This window comes from Siniperca chuatsi, linkage group LG16 (genome assembly GCF_020085105.1).
Source record: "Siniperca chuatsi isolate FFG_IHB_CAS linkage group LG16, ASM2008510v1, whole genome shotgun sequence".
Taxonomy (NCBI): domain Eukaryota; kingdom Metazoa; phylum Chordata; class Actinopteri; order Centrarchiformes; family Sinipercidae; genus Siniperca; species Siniperca chuatsi.
Window position 1 is genome coordinate 28,075,966 of NC_058057.1, and position 18,838 is coordinate 28,094,803.

Consider the following 18,838-nt stretch of genomic DNA (forward strand, 5'->3'; position numbering starts at 1 on the left):
AGGGAGATGGACGGGTTCATTCTATAAGAAAACAGTTTGAAAAAATGTCAGTTGTTAAAGAACTTTCCAAAGTGTTCAATGCCACAAATTTGCATGTTGCACGAGATGCAAGGACTTTGCAAGCTGGTGGATACACTGAGATTGAGGGTTCGGATCCCGTATTGATCTATTGGTCTGTAAGTATTTTTCTTACATACTGCTAACTAAAATTTCATTTTTATGTTTTTCACCTCTCCAAATTTGATCACCTGGACTGCCGATTACAGAAGTGATGTTAATTACCTTGGCACTTGCTCTGCACAACATAGCACCTTACATAAAAAAATTCTACAGTTACAAATATTTGTTGAGTGCTGAAGATTTGATCGTGTTCATGTGACTTCTTTGGTAAATGTCTGACCGATTGTGACAGAACTGACCTTCGACAGAACAAGGAACAGGTAAGTCCAGGTGACTCAAGCCAAGATTATGTGGCTGGATACATCATCTAAATTATATTTGTTTTGTCATTTTACTCCCTTGTTCGCTCATTCACACTGTCTACATAATAAACATGCAATAGTTTACTCTTCAGTGAGCGGTGATTTCCGATTACAGACACTTATAAATTATCTCAGTTTCGCGTCATCCCTGTCGCACAATGGTAATTTTCATTGCATGCCATGGACACTGGAAAAAGACAGCTAGCTTTTGTGGCCGGCTAACGCTAACATATTACAGGTTAAAAGAAAACAGTATACAGAGAGAAATATTTGTTGAGTATTGAAGATTTGTAAATGTCTGTCCTGGATCGAAGCCTTAATTTCAGTAGATATAGCTGAAAGCACAAAGGTCTCTGCTTAAACTCTCACAACATAGCACATGTACATTTTCCCACACCGGGAATTGAACCCAGGCCACCTGGGTGAAAACCAGGAATCCTAACCACTAGACCATATGGGCCACCAATCTGTGATTATTGTGGGGTTTTTTGTTGTAAAGTAACAAGATATTTCCATGCCACATCAACTTTAATATGTTTGGGGGCATTTTATTTAATAACTCTCTGTGTGAGAGCTGATGTAGCTAATAAGCTCAGCTAATTAGGAAGCTGATGGCAACAGTGAGATTGTGGGTTCAAATCCTGTACTGATCTGTTGATCTATTATTATTTTTCTTACATGCTCCTGACTAACTAAAATGTCCTTTTTATGTTTTTCATATCTCCAAATTTGACCACAAAGCAATGTTAATTATCTTGGCAATGCAAATATTTTCTTCATACTCTGTAAAAAAAAAAAAAGAAAAAGGAAGGAGCAGTTATACCATCCTTTCCCAGAACTGGAATCGAACCTAGCTCACTTGGGCAAAAATCCAGAGTCCCGACTACTACACTACTTGGAAGAACAGGGAAGCGCGATCTTATTTAATTGTAAACTGTGCGATAAGCAGCTCAAGACAGCTCAACAACAGAACGATTAGAAACTAAAAAGTCAGAAAGTCTATCCATCCAAAGTTTTCTCTCTCAGGATTGATGAAGATTAATTTCTGCAGAGTCTTCCTACAGTCTGATCTTCTTTCTCTCTTTGGTTGTTTGCATTTCTCAGCGCTGAAGACGGCCCAGTGGACAAGGCCTTCGACCGGCAACGTTCCGACATGGGATCAAACCTCGGCTCGAGGTACGAGACAAACGTGTGTGTGTGTGTGTGTGTGTGTGTGGTGCTCAAAAACAATGTCAAACTAAACTCTAACACAAAACAAAATCAAAACCGTCCGAAATCACTTTGCGTACATTTCCCGTCGTGAATTTCCGCCGTTGTCCGACTGCAACGCAGCTGACCTTCGAGGGAACAAGTACCAGGTAAGCCCAGGTGAGTCGATCTAGCTGGCTTGATAAAAGCCAGCTGGTGAGACTGGCTACGATATTTTTTATTTATACCAAACAAAGTAGGTAAGAAAGAAACGTGTGGTTTGTGATGAATGTACAAGTAATTTCAAAACAAAAACAACTCTAAAATCCAGATTAATGAAGGCAGATTCCGTCTGATCTTCTTTCTCTCTGGTTGCTTGTCTTCATCAGGGCTGAAGATGGTCCAGTGGGGAAGGACACGGACCGGCGGCGTGGAGACGTGGGATTATACACCGGCTAAAGGCTCATTTATGCTCAGCGTTAGATACGGATACGGGTGGAGCCTTCTGTCCGTACTCTGCGTTCACTTCGTCCGTATTTGTGCACGCCGGAAAGCTTACGGATACGGACGAAAGCGGAGCAGTACCACGGAAATCGTGGGGCGGCGTAGCCAATAGTTCAAGCCAGACATGACCATAGGACACACGAAGAAAGAAATAAAAAAACATGGAGGAACTTTTTGAGAAGAGGTTAGGAGAGTATTAGGAAAGGAATTCTCCATCCACATGTTGCGATGTATTTAATGGCCTCACAGACCACCACCGCCCACAACGCTGCCTCCGTTTTGCTTCTTTCTTAAGACGTACATTACGACCTCCTCTACCGTCGCCATGTTCGTTGTTGTCTGAAGCTCTTGCCTCTTAGTGGATGTATTGCTTAACATCCATGCCAAAGTAAAGGAGGCATGGAGGTATGCGGGCAGTGACGGTTACGTTGTTTGAAATGGACATATCTATTTTCGAAGATAAAGGGAGCATCAGTGAGGCTTTAGACAACCCGAGGTACATGACAAAAGTGTGTGTGTGTGTGTGTGTGTTCATGTTCAAAACAAGACAAAAACTACAAACAAAACTCAAAAACCGACTGAAATCCCTTTGCGTACATTTCCCGTCGTGAATTTCTGCTATTCACCGATTGTGACAGAACTGACCTTCGACAGAACAGGGAACAGGTAAGTCCAGGTGACTCAAGCCAAGATTATGTGGCTGGATACATCATCTAAATTATATTTGTTTTGTCATTTTACTCCCTTGTTCGCTCATTCACACTGTCTACATAATAAACATGCAATAGTTTACTCTTCAGTGAGCGGTGATTTCCGATTACAGACACGTATAAATTATCTCAGTTTCGCGTCATCCCTGTCGCACAATGGTAATTTTCATTACATGCCATGGACACTGGAAAAAGACAGCTAGCTTTTGTGGCCGGCTAACGCTAACATATTACAGGTTAAAAGAAAACAGTGTACAGATAGAAATATTTGTTGAGTATTGAAGATTTGTAAATGTCCGTCCTGGATCGAAGCCTTAATTTCAGTAGATATAGCTGAAAGCACAAAGGTCTCTGCTTAAACTCTGCGCAACATAGCACATGTACATTTTTTCCCACACGGGAATTGAACCCAGGCCACCTGGGTGAAAACCAGGAATCCTAACCACTAGACCCTATGGGACACCAATCTGTGATTATTGTGGGGTTTTTGTTGTAAAGTAACAAGATATTTCCATGCCACATCAACTTTAATATGTTTGGGGCATTTTATTTAATAACTCTCTGTGTGAGAGCTGATGTAGCTAATAAGCTCAGCTAATTAGGAAGCTGATGGCAACAGTGAGATTGTGGGTTCAAATCCTGTACTGATCTGTTGATCTATTATTATTTTTCTTACATGCTCCTGACTAACTAAAATGTCCATATCATAAAAATTGACCACAAAGCAATGTTAATTATCTTGGCAATGCAAATATTTTCTTCATACTCTGTAAAAAAAAAAAAAAAAAAAAAAAGAAAATGGAAGGAGCAGTTATACCATCCTTTCCCAGAACTGGAATCGAACCTAGCTCACTTGGGCAAAAATCCAGAGTCCCGACTACTACACTACTTGGAAGAACAGGGACGCGCGATCTTATTTAATTGTAAACTGTGCGATAAGCAGCTCAAGACAGCTCAACAACAGAACGATTAGAAACTAAAAAGTCAGAAAGTCTATCCATCCAAAGTTTTCTCTCTCAGGATTGATGAAGATTAATTTCTGCAGAGTCTTCCTACAGTCTGATCTTCTTTCTCTCTTTGGTTGTTTGCGTTTCTCAGCGCTGAAGACGGCCCAGTGGACAAGGCCTTCGACCGGCAACGTTCCGACATGGGATCAAACCTCGGCTCGAGGTACGTGACAAACGTGTGTGTGTGTGTGTGTGTGTGTGTGTGTGTGTGTGTGTGTGTGTGTGTGTGTGTGTGTGTGTGGTGCTCAAAAACAATGTCAAACTAAACTCTAACACAAAATCAAAACCGTCCGAAATCACTTTGCGTACATTTCCCGTCGTGAATTTCCGCCGTTGTCCGACTGCAACGCAGCTGACCTTCGAGGGAACAAGTACCAGGTAAGCCCAGGTGAGTCGATCTAGCTGGCTTGATAAAAGCCAGCTGGTGAGACAGCTTTTTGAGTCTGGCTACGATATTTTTTATTTATACCAAACAAAGTAGGTAAGAAAGAAATGTGTGGTTTGTGATGAATGTACAAGTAATTTCAAAACAAAAACAACTCTGAAATCCAGATTAATGAAGGCAGATTCCGTCTGATCTTCTTTCTCTCTGGTTGCTTGTCTTCATCAGGGCTGAAGATGGTCCAGTGGGGAAGGACACGGACCGGCGGCGTGAGACGTGGGATTATACACCGGCTAAAGGCTCATTTATGCTCAGCGTTAGATACGGATACGGGTGGAGCCTTCTGTCCGTACTCTGCGTTCACGCCGTCCGTATTTGTGCGCGCCGGAAAGCTTACGGATACGGACGAAGCGGAGCAGTACCACCGAAATCGTGGGGCGGCGTAGCCAATAGTTCAAGCCAGACATGACCATAGGACACGACGAAGAAATAAAAAAAAACATGGAGGAACTTTTTGAGAAGAGGTTAGGAGAGTTTTAGGGAAAGGAATTCTCCATCCACATGTTGCGATGTATTTAATGGCCTCACAGACCACCACCGTCCACAACGCTGCCTCCGTTTTTGCTTCTTTCTTAAGACGTACATTACGACCTCCTCTACCGTCGCCATGTTCGTTGTTGTCTGAAGCTCTTGCCTCTTAGTGGATGTATTGCTTAACATCCATGCCAAAGTAAAGGAGGCATGGAGGTATGCGGGCAGTGACGGTTACGTTGTTTGAAATGGACATATCTATTTTCGAAGATAAAGGGAGCATCAGTGAGGCTTTAGACAACCCGAGGTACATGACAAAAGTGTGTGTGGTGTGTGTGTGTGTTCATGTTCAAAACAAGACAAAAACTACAAACAAAACTCAAAAACCGACTGAAATCCCTTTGCGTACATTTCCCGTCGTGAATTTCTGCTATTCACCGATTGTGACAGAACTGACCTTCGACAGAACAAGGAACAGGTAAGTCCAGGTGACTCAAGCCAAGATTATGTGGCTGGATACATCATCTAAATTATATTTGTTTTGTCATTTTACTCCCTTGTTCGCTCATTCACACTGTCTACATAATAAACATGCAATAGTTTACTCTTCAGTGAGCGGTGATTTCCGATTACAGACACGTATAAATTATCTCAGTTTCGCGTCATCCCTGTCGCACAATGGTAATTTTCATTACATGCCATGGACACTGGAAAAAGACAGCTAGCTTTTGTGGCCGGCTAACGCTAACATATTACAGGTTAAAAGAAAACAGTGTACAGAGAGAAATATTTGTTGAGTATTGAAGATTTGTAAATGTCTGTCCTGGATCGAAGCCTTAATTTCAGTAGATATAGCTGAAAGCACAAAGGTCTCTGCTTAAACTCTGCGCAGCATAGCACATGTACATTTTCCCACACCGGGAATTGAACCCGGGCCACCTGGGTGAAAACCAGGAATCCTAACCACTAGACCATATGGGACACCAATCTGTGATTATTGTGGGGTTTTTTGTTGTAAAGTAACAAGATATTTCCATGCCACATCAACTTTAATATGTTTGGGGGCATTTTATTTAATAACTCTCTGTGTGAGAGCTGATGTAGCTAATAAGCTCAGCTAATTAGGAAGCTGATGGCAACAGTGAGATTGTGGGTTCAAATCCTGTACTGATCTGTTGATCTATTATTATTTTTCTTACATGCTCCTGACTAACTAAAATGTCCTTTTTATGTTTTTCATATCTCCAAATTTGACCACAAAGCAATGTTAATTATCTTGGCAATGCAAATATTTTCTTCATACTCTGTAAAAAAAAAAAAAAGAAAAAGGAAGGAGCAGTTATACCATCCTTTCCCAGAACTGGAATCGAACCTAGCTCACTTGGGCAAAAATCCAGAGTCCCGACTACTACACTACTTGGAAGAACAGGGAAGCGCGATCTTATTTAATTGTAAACTGTGCGATAAGCAGCTCAAGACAGCTCAACAACAGAACGATTAGAAACTAAAAAGTCAGAAAGTCTATCCATCCAAAGTTTTTCTCTCAGGATTGATGAAGATTAATTTCTGCAGAGTCTTCCTACAGTCTGATCTTCTTTCTCTCTTTGGTTGTTTGCGTTTCTCAGCGCTGAAGACGGCCCAGTGGACAAGGCCTTCGACCGGCAACGTTCCGACATGGGATCAAACCTCGGCTCGAGGTACGTGACAAACGTGTGTGTGTGTGTGTGTGTGTGTGTGTGTGTGTGTGTGTGTGGTGCTCAAAAACAATGTCAAACTAAACTCTAACACAAAACAAAATCAAAACCGTCCGAAATCACTTTGCGTACATTTCCGTCGTGAATTTCCGCCGTTGTCCGACTGCAAGCGCAGCTGACCTTCGAGGAACAAGTACCAGGTAAGCCCAGGTGAGTCGATCTAGCTGGCTTGATAAAAGCCAGCTGGTGAGACAGCTTTTGAGTCTGGCTACGATATTTTTATTTATACCAAACAAAGTAGGTAAGAAAGAAATGTGTGGTTTGTGATGAATGTACAAGTAATTTCAAAACAAAAACAACTCTAAAATCCAGATTAATGAAGGCAGATTCCGTCTGATCTTCTTTCTCTCTGGTTGCTTGTCTTCATCAGGGCTGAAGATGGTCCAGTGGGGAAGGACACGGACCGGCGGCGTGGAGACGTGGGATTATACACCAGCTAAAGGCTCATTTATGCTCAGCGTTAGATACGGATACGGGTGGAGCCTTCTGTCCGTACTCTGCGTTCACTTCGTCCGTATTTGTGCACGCTTTCGGAAAGCTTACGGATACGGACGAAACGGAGCAGTACCACCGGAAATCGTGGGGGCGGCGTAGCCAATAGTTCAAGCCAGACATGACCATAGGACACGACGAAGAAATAAAAAAAAACATGGAGGAACTTTTTGAGAAGAGGTTAGGAGAGTTTTAGGGAAAGGAATTCTCCATCCACATGTTGCGATGTATTTAATGGCCTCACAGACCACCACCGTCCACAACGCTGCCTCCGTTTTTGCTTCTTTCTTAAGACGTACATTACGACCTCCTCTACCGTCGCCATGTTCGTTGTTGTCTGAAGCTCTTGCCTCTTAGTGGATGTATTGCTTAACATCCATGCCAAAGTAAAGGAGGCATGGAGGTATGCGGGCAGTGACGGTTACGTTGTTTGAAATGGACATATCTATTTTGAAGATAAAGGGAGCATCAGTGAGGCTTTAGACAACCCGAGGTACATGACAAAAAAGTGTGTGTGGTGTGTGTGTGTGTTCATGTTCAAAACAAGACAAAAACTACAAACAAAACTCAAAAACCGACTGAAATCCCCCTTTGCGTACATTTCCGTCGTGAATTTCTGCTATTCACCGATTGTGACAGAACTGACCTTCGACAGAACAGGGAACAGGTAAGTCCAGGTGACTCAAGCCAAGATTATGTGGCTGGATACATCATCTAAATTATATTTGTTTTGTCATTTTACTCCCTTGTTCGCTCATTCACACTGTCTACATAATAAACATGCAATAGTTTACTCTTCAGTGAGCGGTGATTTCCGATTACAGACACGTATAAATTATCTCAGTTTCGCGTCATCCCTGTCGCACAATGGTAATTTTCATTACATGCCATGGACACTGGAAAAAGACAGCTAGCTTTTGTGGCCGGCTAACGCTAACATATTACAGGTTAAAAGAAAACAGTGTACAGATAGAAATATTTGTTGAGTATTGAAGATTTGTAAATGTCCGTCCTGGATCGAAGCCTTAATTTCAGTAGATATAGCTGAAAGCACAAAGGTCTCTGCTTAAACTCTGCGCAACATAGCACATGTACATTTTCCCACACCGGGAATTGAACCCAGGCCACCTGGGTGAAAACCAGGAATCCTAACCACTAGACCCTATGGGACACCAATCTGTGATTATTGTGGGGTTTTTTGTTGTAAAGTAACAAGATATTTCCATGCCACATCAACTTTAATATGTTTGGGGGCATTTTATTTAATAACTCTCTGTGTGAGAGCTGATGTAGCTAATAAGCTCAGCTAATTAGGAAGCTGATGGCAACAGTGAGATTGTGGGTTCAAATCCTGTACTGATCTGTTGATCTATTATTATTTTTCTTACATGCTCCTGACTAACTAAAATGTCCATATCTAAAAAAATTGACCACAAAGCAATGTTAATTATCTTGGCAATGCAAATATTTTCTTCATACTCTGTAAAAAAAAAAAAAAAAAAAAAAAAGAAAATGGAAGGAGCAGTTATACCATCCTTTCCCAGAACTGGAATCGAACCTAGCTCACTTGGGCAAAAATCCAGAGTCCCGACTACTACACTACTTGGAAGAACAGAGACGCGCGATCTTATTTAATTGTAAACTGTGCGATAAGCAGCTCAAGACAGCTCAACAACAGAACGATTAGAAACTAAAAAGTCAGAAAGTCTATCCATCCAAAGTTTTCTCTCTCAGGATTGATGAAGATTAATTTCTGCAGAGTCTTCCTACAGTCTGATCTTCTTTCTCTCTCTGGTTGTTTGCGTTTCTCAGCGCTGAAGACGGCCCAGTGGACAAGGCCTTCGACCGGCAACGTTCCGACATGGGATCAAACCTCGGCTCGAGGTACGTGACAAACGTGTTTGTGTTTGTGTTTCTGTGTGTGTGTGGTGCTCAAAAACAATGTCAAACTGAACTCTAATACAAAATCAAAACCGTCCGAAATCACTTTGCGTACATTTCCCGTCGTGAATTTCCGCCGTTGTCCGACTGCAACGCAGCTGACCTTCGAGGGAACAAGTACCAGGTAAGCCCAGGTGAGTCGATCTAGCTGGCTTGATAAAAGCCAGCTGGTGAGACAGCTTTTTGAGTCTGGCTACGATATTTTTTATTTATACCAAACAAAGTAGGTAAGAAAGAAACGTGTGGTTTGTGATGAATGTACAAGTAATTTCAAAACAAAAACAACTCTGAAATCCAGATTAATGAAGGCAGATTCCGTCTGATCTTCTTTCTCTCTGGTTGCTTGTCTTCATCAGGGCTGAAGATGGTCCAGTGGGGAAGGACACGGACCGGCGGCGTGGAGACGTGGGATTATACACCGGCTAAAGGCTCATTTATGCTCAGCGTTAGATACGGATACGGGTGGAGCCTTCTGTCCGTACTCTGCGTTCACTTCGTCCGTATTTGTGCACGCTTTCGGAAAGCTTACGGATACGGACGAAACGGAGCAGTACCACCGGAAATCGTGGGGGCGGCGTAGCCAATAGTTCAAGCCAGACATGACCATAGGACACGACGAAGAAATAAAAAAAAAACATGGAGGAACTTTTTGAGAAGAGGTTAGGAGAGTATTAGGGAAAGGAATTCTCCATCCACATGTTGCGATGTATTTAATGGCCTCACAGACCACCACCGTCCACAACGCTGCCTCCGTTTTTGCTTCTTTCTTAAGACGTACATTACGACCTCCTCTACCGTCGCCATGTTCGTTGTTGTCTGAAGCTCTTGCCTCTTAGTGGATGTATTGCTTAACATCCATGCCAAAGTAAAGGAGGCATGGAGGTATGCGGGCAGTGACGGTTACGTTGTTTGAAATGGACATATCTATTTTCGAAGATAAAGGGAGCATCAGTGAGGCTTTAGACAACCCGAGGTACATGACAAAAGTGTGTGTGGTGTGTGTGTGTGTTCATGTTCAAAACAAGACAAAACTACAAACAAAACTCAAAAACCGACTGAAATCCTTTTTGCGTACATTTCCCGTCGTGAATTTCTGCTATTCACCGATTGTGACAGAACTGACCTTCGACAGAACAAGGAACAGGTAAGTCCAGGTGACTCAAGCCAAGATTATGTGGCTGGATACATCATCTAAATTATATTTGTTTTGTCATTTTACTCCCTTGTTCGCTCATTCACACTGTCTACATAATAAACATGCAATAGTTTACTCTTCAGTGAGCGGTGATTTCGATTACAGACACGTATAAATTATCTCAGTTTCGCGTCATCCCTGTCGCACAATGGTAATTTTCATTACATGCCATGGACACTGGAAAAAGACAGCTAGCTTTTGTGGCCGGCTAACGCTAACATATTACAGGTTAAAAGAAAACAGTGTACAGAGAGAAATATTTGTTGAGTATTGAAGATTTGTAAATGTCTGTCCTGGATCGAAGCCTTAATTTCAGTAGAAATAGCTGAAAGCACAAAGGTCTCTGCTTAAACTCTGCGCAGCATAGCACATGTACATTTTCCCACACCGGGAATTGAACCCGGGCCACCTGGGTGAAAACCAGGAATCCTAACCACTAGACCATATGGGACACCAATCTGTGATTATTGTGGGGTTTTTTGTTGTAAAGTAACAAGATATTTCCATGCCACATCAACTTTAATATGTTTGGGGCATTTTATTTAATAACTCTCTGTGTGAGAGCTGATGTAGCTAATAAGCTCAGCTAATTAGGAAGCTGATGGCAACAGTGAGATTGTGGGTTCAAATCCTGTACTGATCTGTTGATCTATTATTATTTTTCTTACATGCTCCTGACTAACTAAAATGTCCATTTCATATCTCCAAAATTGACCACAAAGCAATGTTAATTATCTTGGCAATGCAAATATTTTCTTCATACTCTGTAAAAAAAAAAAAAAAAAAAAAGAAAAAGGAAGGAGCAGTTATACCATCCTTTCCCAGAACTGGAATCGAACCTAGCTCACTTGGGCAAAAATCCAGAGTCCCGACTACTACACTACTTGGAAGAACAGGGAAGCGCGATCTTATTTAATTGTAAACTGTGCGATAAGCAGCTCAAGACAGCTCAACAACAGAACGATTAGAAACTAAAAAGTCAGAAAGTCTATCCATCCAAAGTTTTCTCTCTCAGGATTGATGAAGATTAATTTCTGCAGAGTCTTCCTACAGTCTGATCTTCTTTCTCTCTCTGGTTGTTTGCGTTTCTCAGCGCTGAAGACGGCCCAGTGGACAAGGCCTTCGACCGCAGCGTTCCGACATGGGATCAAACCTCGGCTCGAGGTACGTGACAAACGTGTGTGTGTGTGTGTGTGTGTGTGTGTGTGTGGTGCTCAAAAACAATGTCAAACTGAACTCTAATACAAAATCAAAACCGTCCGAAATCACTTTGCGTACATTTCCGTCGTGAATTTCGCCGTTGTCCGACTGCAACGCAGCTGACCTTCGAGGAACAAGTACCAGGTAAGCCCAGGTGAGTCGATCTAGCTGGCTTGATAAAAGCCAGCTGGTGAGACAGCTTTTGAGTCTGGCTACGATATTTTTATTTATACCAAACAAAGTAGGTAAGAAAGAAACGTGTGGTTTGTGATGAATGTACAAGTAATTTCAAAACAAAAACAACTCTAAAATCCAGATTAATGAAGGCAGATTCCGTCTGATCTTCTTTCTCTCTGGTTGCTTGTCTTCATCAGGGCTGAAGATGGTCCAGTGGGGAAGGACACGGACCGGCGGCGCGGAGACGTGGGATTATACACGGCTAAAGGCTCATTTATGCTCAGCGTTAGATACGGATACGGGTGGAGCCTTCTGTCCGTACTCTGCGTTCACTTCGTCCGTATTTGTGCACGCTTTCGGAAAGCTTACGGATACGGACGAAACGGAGCAGTACCACCGGAAATCGTGGGGGCGGCGTAGCCAATAGTTCAAGCCAGACATGACCATAGGACACGACGAAGAAATAAAAAAAAAACATGGAGGAACTTTTTGAGAAGAGGTTAGGAGAGTATTAGGGAAAGGAATTCTCCATCCACATGTTGCGATGTATTTAATGGCCTCACAGACCACCACCGCCCACAACGCTGCCTCCGTTTTGCTTCTTTCTTAAGACGTACATTACGACCTCCTCTACCGTCGCCATGTTCGTTGTTGTCTGAAGCTCTTGCCTCTTAGTGGATGTATTGCTTAACATCCATGCCAAAGTAAAGGAGGCATGGAGGTATGCGGGCAGTGACGGTTACGTTGTTTGAAATGGACATATCTATTTTCGAAGATAAAGGAGCATCAGTGAGGCTTTAGACAACCCGAGGTACATGACAAAAGTGTGTGTGGTGTGTGTGTGTGTTCATGTTCAAAACAAGACAAAAACTACAAACAAAACTCAAAAACCGACTGAAATCCCTTTGCGTACATTTCCGTCGTGAATTTCTGCTATTCACCGATTGTGACAGAACTGACCTTCGACAGAACAAGGAACAGGTAAGTCCAGGTGACTCAAGCCAAGATTATGTGGCTGGATACATCATCTAAATTATATTTGTTTTGTCATTTTACTCCCTTGTTCGCTCATTCACACTGTCTACATAATAAACATGCAATAGTTTACTCTTCAGTGAGCGGTGATTTCCGATTACAGACACGTATAAATTATCTCAGTTTCGCGTCATCCCTGTCGCACAATGGTAATTTTCATTACATGCCATGGACACTGGAAAAAGACAGCTAGCTTTTGTGGCCGGCTAACGCTAACATATTACAGGTTAAAAGAAAACAGTGTACAGAGAGAAATATTTGTTGAGTATTGAAGATTTGTAAATGTCTGTCCTGGATCGAAGCCTTAATTTCAGTAGAAATAGCTGAAAGCACAAAGGTCTCTGCTTAAACTCTGCGCAGCATAGCACATGTACATTTTCCCACACCGGGAATTGAACCGGGCCACCTGGGTGAAAACCAGGAATCCTAACCACTAGACCATATGGGACACCAATCTGTGATTATTGTGGGGTTTTTTTGTAAAGTAACAAGATATTTCCATGCCACATCAACTTTAATATGTTTGGGGGCATTTTATTTAATAACTCTCTGTGTGAGAGCTGATGTAGCTAATAAGCTCAGCTAATTAGGAAGCTGATGGCAACAGTGAGATTGTGGGTTCAAATCCTGTACTGATCTGTTGATCTATTATTATTTTTCTTACATGCTCCTGACTAACTAAAATGTCCTTTTTATGTTTTTCATATCTCCAAATTTGACCACAAAGCAATGTTAATTATCTTGGCAATGCAAATATTTTCTTCATACTCTGTAAAAAAAAAAAAGAAAAAGGAAGGAGCAGTTATACCATCCTTTCCCAGAACTGGAATCGAACCTAGCTCACTTGGGCAAAAACCCAGAGTCCCGACTACTACACTACTTGGAAGAACAGGGAAGCGCGATCTTATTTAATTGTAAACTGTGCGATAAGCAGCTCAAGACAGCTCAACAACAGAACGATTAGAAACTAAAAAGTCAGAAAGTCTATCCATCCAAAGTTTTCTCTCTCAGGATTGATGAAGATTAATTTCTGCAGAGTCTTCCTACAGTCTGATCTTCTTTCTCTCTTTGGTTGTTTGCGTTTCTCAGCGCTGAAGACGGCCCAGTGGACAAGGCCTTCGACCGGCAACGTTCCGACATGGGATCAAACCTCGGCTCGAGGTACGTGACAAACGTGTGTGTGTGTGTGTGTGTGTGTGTGTGTGTGTGTGTGTGTGGTGCTCAAAAACAATGTCAAACTAAACTCTAACACAAAACAAAATCAAAACCGTCCGAAATCACTTTGCGTACATTTCCCGTCGTGAATTTCCGCCGTTGTCCGACTGCAACGCAGCTGACCTTCGAGGGAACAAGTACCAGGTAAGCCCAGGTGAGTCGATCTAGCTGGCTTGATAAAAGCCAGCTGGTGAGACAGCTTTTTGAGTCTGGCTACGATATTTTTTATTTATACCAAACAAAGAAGGTAAGAAAGAAATGTGTGGTTTGTGATGAATGTACAAGTAATTTCAAAACAAAAACAACTCTAAAATCCAGATTAATGAAGGCAGATTCCGTCTGATCTTCTTTCTCTCTGGTTGCTTGTCTTCATCAGGGCTGAAGATGGTCCAGTGGGGAAGGACACGGACCGGCGGCGTGGAGACGTGGGATTATACACCGGCTAAAGGCTCATTTATGCTCAGCGTTAGATACGGATACGGGTGGAGCCTTCTGTCCGTACTCTGCGTTCACTTCGTCCGTATTTGTGCACGCCGAAAGCTTACGGATACGGACGAAACGGAGCAGTACCACCGGAAATCGTGGGGGCGGCGTAGCCAATAGTTCAAGCCAGACATGACCATAGGACACGACGAAGAAATAAAAAAAAACATGGAGGAACTTTTTGAGAAGAGGTTAGAGAGTATTAGGAAAGGAATTCTCCATCCACATGTTGCGATGTATTTAATGGCCTCACAGACCACCACCGCCCACAACGCTGCCTCCGTTTTTGCTTCTTTCTTAAGACGTACATTACGACCTCCTCTACCGTCGCCATGTTCGTTGTTGTCTGAAGCTCTTGCCTCTTAGTGGATGTATTGCTTAACATCCATGCCAAAGTAAAGGAGGCATGGAGGTATGCGGGCAGTGACGGTTACGTTGTTTGAAATGGACATATCTATTTTCGAAGATAAAGGGAGCATCAGTGAGGCTTTAGACAACCCGAGGTACATGACAAAAGTGTGTGTGGTGTGTGTGTGTGTTCATGTTCAAAACAAGACAAAAACTACAAACAAAACTCAAAAACCGACTGAAATCCCTTTGCGTACATTTCCCGTCGTGAATTTCTGCTATTCACCGATTGTGACAGAACTGACCTTCGACAGAACAGGGAACAGGTAAGTCCAGGTGACTCAAGCCAAGATTATGTGGCTGGATACATCATCTAAATTATATTTGTTTTGTCATTTTACTCCCTTGTTCGCTCATTCACACTGTCTACATAATAAACATGCAATAGTTTACTCTTCAGTGAGCGGTGATTTCCGATTACAGACACGTATAAATTATCTCAGTTTCGCGTCATCCCTGTCGCACAATGGTAATTTTCATTACATGCCATGGACACTGGAAAAGACAGCTAGCTTTTTGTGGCCGGCTAACGCTAACATATTACAGGTTAAAAGAAAACAGTGTACAGATAGAAATATTTGTTGAGTATTGAAGATTTGTAAATGTCCGTCCTGGATCGAAGCCTTAATTTCAGTAGATATAGCTGAAAGCACAAAGGTCTCTGCTTAAACTCTCGCAACATAGCACATGTACATTTTCCCACACCGGGAATTGAACCCGGGCCACCTGGGTGAAAACCAGGAATCCTAACCACTAGACCCTATGGGACACCAATCTGTGATTATTGTGGGGTTTTTTTGTAAAGTAACAAGATATTTCCATGCCACATCAACTTTAATATGTTTGGGGGCATTTTATTTAATAACTCTCTGTGTGAGAGCTGATGTAGCTAATAAGCTCAGCTAATTAGGAAGCTGATGGCAACAGTGAGATTGTGGGTTCAAATCCTGTACTGATCTGTTGATCTATTATTATTTTTCTTACATGCTCCTGACTAACTAAAATGTCCTTTTTATCTTTTCATATCTCCAAATTTGACCACAAAGCAATGTTAATTATCTTGGCAATGCAAATATTTTCTTCATACTCTGTAAAAAAAAAAAAAAGAAAAAGGAAGGAGCAGTTATACCATCCTTTCCCAGAACTGGAATCGAACCTAGCTCACTTGGGCAAAAACCCAGAGTCCCGACTACTACACTACTTGGAAGAACAGAGAAGCGCGATCTTATTTAATTGTAAACTGTGCGATAAGCAGCTCAAGACAGCTCAACAACAGAACGATTAGAAACTAAAAAGTCAGAAAGTCTATCCATCCAAAGTTTTCTCTCTCAGGATTGATGAAGATTAATTTCTGCAGAGTCTTCCTACAGTCTGATCTTCTTTCTCTCTTTGGTTGTTTGCATTTCTCAGCGCTGAAGACGGCCCAGTGGACAAGGCCTTCGACCGGCAACGTTCCGACATGGGATCAAACCTCGGCTCGAGGTACGTGACAAACGTGTGTGTGTGTGTGTGTGTGTGTGTGTGTGTGTGTGTGTGTGTGTGTGTGTGTGTGTGTGTGTGTGTGTGGTGCTCAAAAACAATGTCAAACTAAACTCTAACATAAAACAAAATCAAAACCGTCCGAAATCACTTTGCGTACATTTCCGTCGTGAATTTCCGCCGTTGTCCGACTGCAACGCAGCTGACCTTCGAGGAACAAGTACCAGGTAAGCCCAGGTGAGTCGATCTAGCTGGCTTGATAAAAGCCAGCTGGTGAGACAGCTTTTAATAAGACACTGACAATCCTATGCTAATGACATTTTGAAGACAATACATGTAATGAACTAACTAACTGTGATATTATTAGCTGTGTGAACTTGAAGTAGTTATAGATGCATCAAATTTCTGTATTGCATGATATTTAATTATAGTCATATTATCCTCAAATCTTGATATCATTCAACGCATACTATCTGAATGATCATATTAATTAAAGTAGACATAAGACTACTCAAGAACTGACTGATAATCTGCATTAGATAAGTCATGTAGACTTAACTGCTTATCTAACATACTAGCAATACGACTAACTACGAACGTATTCGATAATGTAAAGCATGAACTACAAAGTCAATATGCAGTTCATATCTTGAATCTCACGTTCGACTGATTGGCAACTTTCAGTGTCTACTGCATGACATCTGCGTCCGACTACACTGGTAACGTAAACATCAGCGTGATGGTATTAATGCATGATACAATTAACTGTAAACTAACAACTACAGTTCAGATACTGAAATTATCTCAACTGTCAATGAATTTTCCACTACCGTATGATACATCATAGTATGACACTTTCAGTGCATTCAGTGACAGTACTAGCTCAGACCAGATGTGATCGACAGTATTGGTTAAGATAGAACAATGTATGCAATAATTGAAATGGTGTTGTTAAATCAAATTGATAAATAATCATAAACAACAAAAATCGATTAAAGTGTATTCTCTCCATTTATTTTACATGTTCCATCAAAATGTGCTTTAGTCTTCAAAAAAAGAACAAAGGCACTGTGAAATATCTGGTAATACTGACCTTGGAAAAGTAAGAATAAGTGAACTACATCAAACAGTACCAATAAAACAACTGAATAAAAGAATACGACACTAATTAATAAGAAAGAATTCATCCAATGAACATAACGTTGGAAAGTAGTTCTACAGGTAAATCATAAACATATTCCTAGATGTGTTCTTGCGTAGAATCTAATGGATTGCTCGAAGCGTTCGATAAGTATCCAAGTCATAAAAACGGGGACAGCCATGACGTCGTTTCGCAGTATCAATAGGTATGTATAAAACGTGCGTTGAGGAGTGTGGTATTGGGGGAAAATCCTGTCCAATGCATACTAATAAAACCTCGAGACACTACCGTCCCGTGATTTCGTTGTACGCTGAAAGTACACAAGATAAGTCCAGAAGCAGCTAAGTCAAATAGAGGCTTGAAAAACAAGTAAGAAGCAATTTGTATGAAAAAGATGTAGAAAAAATGGCTTTATTATGAAAGTATTAAAAACCAAAACGATAATAAAGGGTTCGCCATTTCTCCAAGGTTCTTTAACAGCTAAATGACATGGACAGGCCTACTTGTGAGTCTTGTTATCACGCAAGTATTTAAGACCACTATAAGGTACGGGACTGTCGCTACTATGCCATATGCCGAAAGGACTAATTTGGTACAAAACGGAGATCATAAACGGGTTGAATATTATGCTGCATCAATATCAGAAAAACATGCAATAGTTTACTCTTCAGTGAGCGGTGATTTCCGATTACAGACACGTATAAATTATCTCAGTTTCGCGTCATCCCTGTCGCACAATGGTAATTTTCATTACATGCCATGGACACTGGAAAAAGACAGCTAGCTTTTGTGGCCGGCTAACGCTAACATATTACAGGTTAAAAGAAAACAGTGTACAGATAGAAATATTTGTTGAGTATTGAAGATTTGTAAATGTCCGTCCTGGATCGAAGCCTTAATTTCAGTAGATATAGCTGAAAGCACAAAGGTCTCTGCTTAAACTCTGCGCAACATAGCACATGTACATTTTCCCACACCGGGAATTGAACCCGGGCCACCTGGGTGAAAACCAGGAATCCTAACCACTAGACCCTATGGGACACCAATCTGTGATTATTGTGGGGTTTTTTTGTAAAGTAACAAGATATTTCCATGCCACATCAACTTTAATATGTTTGGGGGCATTTTATTTAATAACTCTCTGTGTGAGAGCTGATGTAGCTAATAAGCTCAGCTAATTAGGAAGCTGATGGCAACAGTGAGATTGTGGGTTCAAATCCTGTACTGATCTGTTGATCTATTATAAAGGGAGCATCAATGAGGCTCTAGATCGTATGGGACACCTATCTGTGACTATTGTGTTTTTTTAAAAAGTAACAAGATATTTCCATGCCATATCAACTTTAATATATTTGGGGGCATTTTTAGTTATTTAATATTATTTATAAATATATATTTACTGTTTCTGAACACACACTTTCACTATTTTCATCAATGAAAAAATGACTCAGCCCTCTGCTGTGTGTATACTGTATATGTCCTCAGGTGAGCTGACTGATCAGGGATTAAGTCTT

At 41.5% G+C, this 18,838-nt stretch overlaps 7 non-coding genes across 7 annotated transcripts; all 7 read right to left on the bottom strand.

Moving 5' to 3' along the window:
* Positions 1 to 870: 870 nt before the first annotated feature.
* On the bottom strand, positions 871 to 942 carry trnae-uuc. The gene has a single exon. It is a non-coding gene; the product is annotated as a tRNA-Glu (tRNA).
* Positions 943 to 5,713: 4,771 nt separating this feature from the next.
* trnae-uuc lies at positions 5,714 to 5,785 on the bottom strand. The gene has a single exon. It is a non-coding gene; the product is annotated as a tRNA-Glu (tRNA).
* A 2,363-nt stretch (positions 5,786 to 8,148) lies between these two features.
* Positions 8,149 to 8,220, bottom strand: trnae-uuc. The gene has a single exon. It is a non-coding gene; the product is annotated as a tRNA-Glu (tRNA).
* A 2,345-nt stretch (positions 8,221 to 10,565) lies between these two features.
* trnae-uuc lies at positions 10,566 to 10,637 on the bottom strand. Its single transcript has one exon. It is a non-coding gene; the product is annotated as a tRNA-Glu (tRNA).
* Positions 10,638 to 12,975: 2,338 nt separating this feature from the next.
* trnae-uuc lies at positions 12,976 to 13,046 on the bottom strand. The gene has a single exon. It is a non-coding gene; the product is annotated as a tRNA-Glu (tRNA).
* A 2,354-nt stretch (positions 13,047 to 15,400) lies between these two features.
* Positions 15,401 to 15,472, bottom strand: trnae-uuc. Its single transcript has one exon. It is a non-coding gene; the product is annotated as a tRNA-Glu (tRNA).
* A 2,820-nt stretch (positions 15,473 to 18,292) lies between these two features.
* On the bottom strand, positions 18,293 to 18,364 carry trnae-uuc. The gene has a single exon. It is a non-coding gene; the product is annotated as a tRNA-Glu (tRNA).
* Between the last annotated feature and the right edge of the window lie 474 nt (positions 18,365 to 18,838).